Raw genomic sequence first — 6,835 nt, forward strand, 5'->3', positions numbered from 1 at the left:
TTTTTTAGAAGGGAGGATGGTAAGACTACATCACTTACTTGGGACATATCATCAGGAGTACCAATCTCTGGAGAAGGACATCATGCTTGGTAAAGTAGAGGGTCAGTGAAAGAGAGGGAGACCTTCAGGGGATGGACTGACACAGTGGTTACAACCATAGACTCAAGAATACCACAAATTATACGAGGATGGTACAGCACAGAGCAATGCTTCATTCTGTTATACTTGAGGTCGTTATGAATTGAAGCCAACTCAGTGGCAAGGTAACAACAAGAGTTAATACTGTGAAAGATGTAACAGTGAGTTTGTTAAGAGAACCTGCACTGGGCTCATCCGACATCTGCGCGTCTGTCTGTCTTGGGTCAACGGCGCCGTGCGGTTGTTGATCTGGCACATTTCTCAACACTTCTTGGTACAAGATCAAGTTCACTTAAGTTCCTGCTAACGAAAAGGCTTTAAAAGACCTGCTCGTTTCCTGACCATAATGTTGTACAATCCTACATGATGTTGGCTCTACACTAACATAAAAAGTTAGATAAAAGGGGCAGTGCCATATATTTTGCCTTCAGCTCATCATCACTCGGTGTTCTCCTCATCAAATGACAACCCGATGCACAATAAATCTCAATGAATGCCATATTTGTTCTTTCCCTGAAAGAGCAGTTTAGGGCCTGCAGCACGACAAGGTGGATGGCGCCCTCACTGTGTAAATCCGGGGCCGTGAGCCAAGAGGAGCACCCATGGGGCGCCGCCCTCTGATGGCACACTGATTTGTTTCAGTCATTCCAATTACATTACCAGGGCAGAGGCGGTGTCCTGACTCTGCATCTCTCTCCGGTCCTGCCTCGGTTCTCCCCCTTCCTCCTTCCACCTGTAGAGTCATTTCAGAGACACATAAAAAGGGGATGCATGCATCCAGGAGAATCGAGAAGTCACAGGACGAGGGCATGGCTTACTGCAGCTGATGCGCTTTCTGTAATGATCCAACTGACGATGTTTGCTATTTAAAAATATAGTAAAGCTCTTCTTCCCCTATTTTAAAAGTACACCTGTTTCCTACTTCAGTCGGCTATCTCTGCAAGTGAATAAGGACATATGATTCTAGGAGAATGTCAGAAGCGGCCGTTCTCCATTTAGCAGCTGACACACCAGGTCCTGGTGCATTTCCACCACTAGTCTGTCAGCTGGTCGTATCATGTAGCTTGCATGTTGCTGCGATGCTGGAAGTTACGGCATCGGTATTTCAAAAACCAGCATGGTCATCCATGATGAACAGGTTTCAGCGGAGCTTCCAAACTAAGACAGAGTAGGAAGAAAGGCCCGGCGACCTACTTCTGAAACTCAGCCCATGACAACCTTACGGATGCCAACAGAACATTATCTGACTTGCTTGGTTTGGACACGTCATCAGGAAGGATCAGTTGCTGGAGAAGGACATCATGTTTGGTAAAGCAGAGGGCCAGCGAGGGTGAGGGAGATGCTTGGTGAAATGCACTGGCACAGTGGCTGCAACAATGGACTCAGAGATGCTGGCAATAGAGAGGATGCTGCAGGGCTGGGCAACGTTTGCTTCTGTGATACAGAAGGTCACCATGAGTTGGCGTTGACTCAACTGTATCTATCTATCTGGCTCTCCAGTTCATTTTATTTTTACCCTACGTCCTCAAAGACTCCAAAATTTAATGTTCCAAGAATATTCATTTAAGAGAAAACTCTCACGAAGTTATTTTGCTACTCTTACAAGAAGAAGAAAAAGAAGCTTATCCACTAGAATTCTAAACTCCCTAAATGATCAGGTATTCATGGATTATTCATGTATAGTCAACACATGGAAACTGTGACACTACTTAATATACATTAAAGTGCCTCAGAAGTGTCTGTTAGTAACAAACACAGCCAATACTCATTCATTCACCCAGCTGACACTGAGTGAGTGCCTACTGTGTGCCAGGCACTGTCCTATGGGCTTGGGATACATCTGTGAACAAACAGACAAAAACCTCAGCTTTCACAGAGCTTATATTCTAGCAGGAAGAAGAAAGCCCATCAACAGTAAGTGTAGACATTAATTACATCAAGCTGCACATCAGAGAGGACAGGCGCTGTGCCAGGAAGACAACTGGAGGGGGTACGGGGCAGCAGGCGGCAGCATCAGCTCACTGAGAAGCTGCGATGAAGCAGAGCCCCTGGGGTGTAAGGACGTCAGCCGTGAAGGTGCCTGGGGAAGAGGGTCCTGGGAGGGGACAGAAGGGCAAGGTCCCTGAGGCAGAGCCAGCAGCAGCAGTGTGCCTGGCATCGTCCAGGAAAGGCTGCGAAGCCAGAGGAGTTGGCAGGAGACAGGAGGGAGGAGAGGTGGCCGAGAGGCCCCGAGGGGCAGACACGGGGCGGTCACTCATGGGAGACGAACCACCGCAGCGCTTCGAGCAGAAGGGGCATGACCTATGCTACTATTGGAATGGCACACCGACCACCGGTGAGGACAAACATAGGGGTGGGCGCTGAAGCAGGGAGAGGCGTGCAGGCGGCAGGAGGTGGCCATGCTCTGGACGTGTTCTTAAGGTGCAGCCCCCGGATACGGACGGCGCAATATGGGGGTAAGAGGACAACCCCACAGCTTCTAAGCACTGGATGATGGAGCAGCTGAGGGGACACACCCAGGGAAGAGCAGGAGTCGGATCTGTTGTCCTCTGGTGGAGATGTCTGTGAGATATCCAGGGGAGATGTGGGGAGGATACGGGGTCTGTGTCTGGGGGGCAAGAAGCGGCCTGTCTGGAGAGCCACAGCTGGGCTCAACGGCATGGGGGTATGCACATGAGGCTGCTGGGGAATGAGTAATAAAGGAACAGAGACAGATAGGACCAAGGACTGAAGCCTGATACCACAACTGCTGGGAGGGGCAGCCACCGAGGTCGCGTGCTCAGTGGGAGCTGATGATGTGACCACCGCCACAGGTCAGTTCACTGAAACCGCAGCCAAGTCAGTAAAGCGGATTCTGCACCGATGGATGAGGGCCCGTAGACACGCCACCTTGTTTTCATTGCTGTCCCTCACTGAAGTCAGTAAAGTGGGTTCTGCACCGACGGCATGAGGGCAGGTAGACACGCCGCCATGTTCTCACGCTGTCACTCACTGAAGTCAGTAAAGTGGGTTCTGCACCGACGGCATGAGGGCACGTAGACACGCCGCCATGTTCTCACCACTGTCACTCACTGAAACCTCTCCACGGCCAGTGAAGTGGGTTCTGTACAGCCTGCGTGAGGGTGTGTGGACACGCCATCGTGTCTTTACAACCAGCAGGGATGCCGTTCACGTCTGAGTCTTCATGAGAGGAGCTACGCCCTGCACAGCCGGGGTGGCTGCACCCAGTGACCACAGCTATAGCGCCACGGTGACCTCTCACTAGCCACGGGGCTGTGGGCGAGTTTCTTCTCCTCTATGCCCCTCAGGCTCCTCATGTGTAAGTCACGGTGACAGTGACGCCCGGCTAGGCCTGCCCCATCCCCCTGCCCGGCCCCCATCCGGTCCTCTTCCCAGCACCCGCCTGATGTCTTTGACCCACGGCATGATGTAACGTCTGCTCCACGCGCTGCTGACGGTCTTCCTCTGCCTTGCTGGAATACAAGCTCTGTGAAAGCAGAGGTTCTTGTCTTCAGGTGAGGACATGTTAGGTGCCACCTGAGTTTCCACCGCTAGGGAATTATGAGCTGTATCGTTTTATAAAGAGGGGGCTGGCGGCTGGAGGGGTTACGTGGCCCGTCCAAGTCCCACGCCTGTTGAGTGGGAACACCTGCTGGGAATCCAGGGCACACCAGCCTAGAACCGAGATGACCCCGCTCTGCAGTGCTGCCCGGTCAGAGCAAAAACGCTACTACTCGAGTTTACATATTTTTAAATATATTAAGATTCTTCACAAGACTAAGTCCAAAGAACATACATCAATTTTTTAAACACTCTATTTTCTGTATTAAAATGGTTTCAGCCAGGCCAGGACAATCTTAGTTTTCAGCCTACCTGCAACATCCTTCCACCCACTCAAGAGAATGAATTCAATTAAGCTTTTCACATTTTCATTTAAGATGACTTCACCAAGGAATTTTCGGTCAAAAATCAAAATGTACGTTTCTCAGATCAGTGCTGACTTTAAAGGGTAAAAACTAACGTATTTTGGAGCCCTGGTGGCACAGTGGTTAAGAGCTCAGCCGCTAACCAAAAGGTCGGCAGTTCGAATCCACCGGCCGCTCCTTGGAAACCTTATGGGGCAGTTCTACTCTGTCCCATCGGGTCACTAGGAGTCAGAATCGACTTGACGGCAACAGGTAGGTAGGTAGAATAGATAGGATTTTTCCTCATGGGCAAGCGATCTCAACCTTCTCCTGGTTTCCAGCCAAGCTTCCTCAGGATTTAAGAACAAACGATACAACGTGACACTTGAGTTATATTTAAGAGAAGATGAACCGCTTGGCTAAGACGATCCCAGTCGCTAACGCTGCAGCGCTCACTGAGTCCAGGCACTGCACTAAATCCCACTACATGTCGGGGGGGTGGTGCACATCAGGAAGAGAATCCAGAATCATGGGCGCCCAGCCCAGACAGCCTCAGAGGCACCCAGCCCAGGGACAAGACACCACCATGCTTCAGCCTAGGGTGAGCCTTCACATTGTGGATTATACGACTGTCTTCTCTAAAATAAGCTTCTGAAGACTAACAGCCCCTCCAACTTGTGTGCCCCCCTAACAGGTGTCCCCTCTAACGAGTGCCCCATCCAACGCGTGCCACCTCCAACGTGTGTCCAACGCATGCCCCTCACGTCTTCCTTGGCCATGGACCTGAGCATCTCGGGTCACTCCAGGCAGGGAGGGGAGGCGTTTGCAGCCCAGAGAGGCTAAAGAGGGGGTGGTCCCCGAGGAGTCTCTCAGGTGCTGACTCCTGCATTTATCTGTGCCACCTCTTTCCAGAGTCACTGGGGAGAACCAATGTGTCACAAAGCAGATGTACCAATAACTCACTGATCAAAGGAGAGTGTCTCAGAGCACTCCTTCCTGGAGGCCGCCTGAGACGGCCATGAGTCAGGTCGCCTCTTAGAATACTCAGAGACCATCAGCTCACTTCATTCTCTCTGAAACGTTCTCTCCGTTCTGACACAGCGGCCCCCACCCACTGTCCCCCTCCACTGAGTAGAACACAGAAAGCCCAATCACTGCTTTGCCATCAAAAGCCTCCAGGGACTCAGGTGGCCTTGTGGGCCTTCCTACCCAGGCCCCCTGAAATTCGGAATCCCTAGAGTCCTGGAAGGGGCCCTCAGGCTTCCATATCCCATTTGTAAATTAAACACTTTGCCTAAATAGCAGCAGGGAATCAGACAGCCGCAGAAAGAAGGCGTCTCCTTGAAGATTCACTGCCCTCTCTCCAGATCCTCCCAAAGGCTTTGGAGTTGGGGGCAAGGGTGAGTCCCGAGACTCCCAGGAGAGGGAGAGCCTCGCTGGGGCAGGAGAGCTGGGTGCCGTCCTGGACCAACACGGGGTCCCTCACTCGCTTGGGGCTAGACAGGGCACTACATTCACTGAAGATTCTACAACTCTGTGACTGTGTGGGCTGAATGTGAGCCAAGCTGTCTGGCCCCTTGGTGTGTCAGTCATCTTGGTGCTGACTGGCCAGGATCCACCCCTCAGGGCCCACCCTGTCCCCACCCTGCAGCATGGCCCCGCTGACTGACCGCAGAGAGGCAGTAAGAGGAGAGGTGAGGAGAGGAGCAGGGGGATGATGGGACCCCACAGTGGGACTGTGGTTTCCACGCGGCCAGTAACGGATGAAGAGATGTAAGACAGACACGAGTTCACAGGAGAGGGATTTTAAAAAATAAACATTTAAATTGTTCCTTCTATTTATATTACCGACTTTTTACCAAGGCTCAAACACAAGCAAAAACAAATTTTAGTAATTTAGTCTTATTAAAATTGGCAACTGTTACCGCACATTTGGGGCCCTGGTGGCGCAGTGGTTAAGAGCTACGGCTGCTAATCAAAAGGTCAGCAGTTCGAATCCACCAGCTGCTCCTTGGAAACCCTATGGGGTAGTTCTGCTCTGTCCTATTGGGTCGCTAGGAGTCGGAATCAACTCGACAGCCATGGGTTTTTAACCACACATTTAGAACTTGACAGTATGGGCTAATTATTTCTGCACTTTAGCTTAAGTACTAACATATATGAAATATTAAACTGAAGCAGTGTAACTACAAAATTATTTTACACATAAACTTTTAGACAAGTGATTTTTTTTAAAAAATGAGACAAGATGTACAAAATTGTACCTTATAATTCTTTGAAAACAAAACAGGCCACCCACATAATTTATTACAGTTGAATTTATAAATTATTTGATAAAATTTAATTTACAAGTTCAATCACTCACTGAATTAAACCAGCTGTATTTCACACCACTGGCTCATAGGTACTTTAAAAGGGTTAAAATAAAGCCAGTGTAACAGAAGCTACAGAACTCACTGAATGAAGCTGACACCTCAGCTCACATTGAGAATGTGCAAAAACTTGTCTTAATCACATGAAGTGAGGTTTTCTTAGTGGCTGCAACACAGTATGACATCTAGCCTACTCTTTGTCTTAGACGCTATCCTACACCACCATCTACTGTTCTAACGGAGTTTATCAAGCCTTCAAAAGGTGAGAGTCGGAAGTCAGCCTGACCCTCACAGCCGGGCCTGGTGTTCCTGGAGCCGGCCTGAGCCTCACAGCCGGGCCTGGTGTTCCGGGAGCCGGCCTGAGCCTCACAGCCGGGCCTGGTGTTCCGGGAGCCGGCCTGAGCCTCACAGCCGGGCCTG

Source organism: Trichechus manatus, unplaced genomic scaffold, assembly GCF_000243295.1.
Source record: "Trichechus manatus latirostris isolate Lorelei unplaced genomic scaffold, TriManLat1.0 scaffold00128, whole genome shotgun sequence".
NCBI lineage: Eukaryota > Metazoa > Chordata > Mammalia > Sirenia > Trichechidae > Trichechus > Trichechus manatus.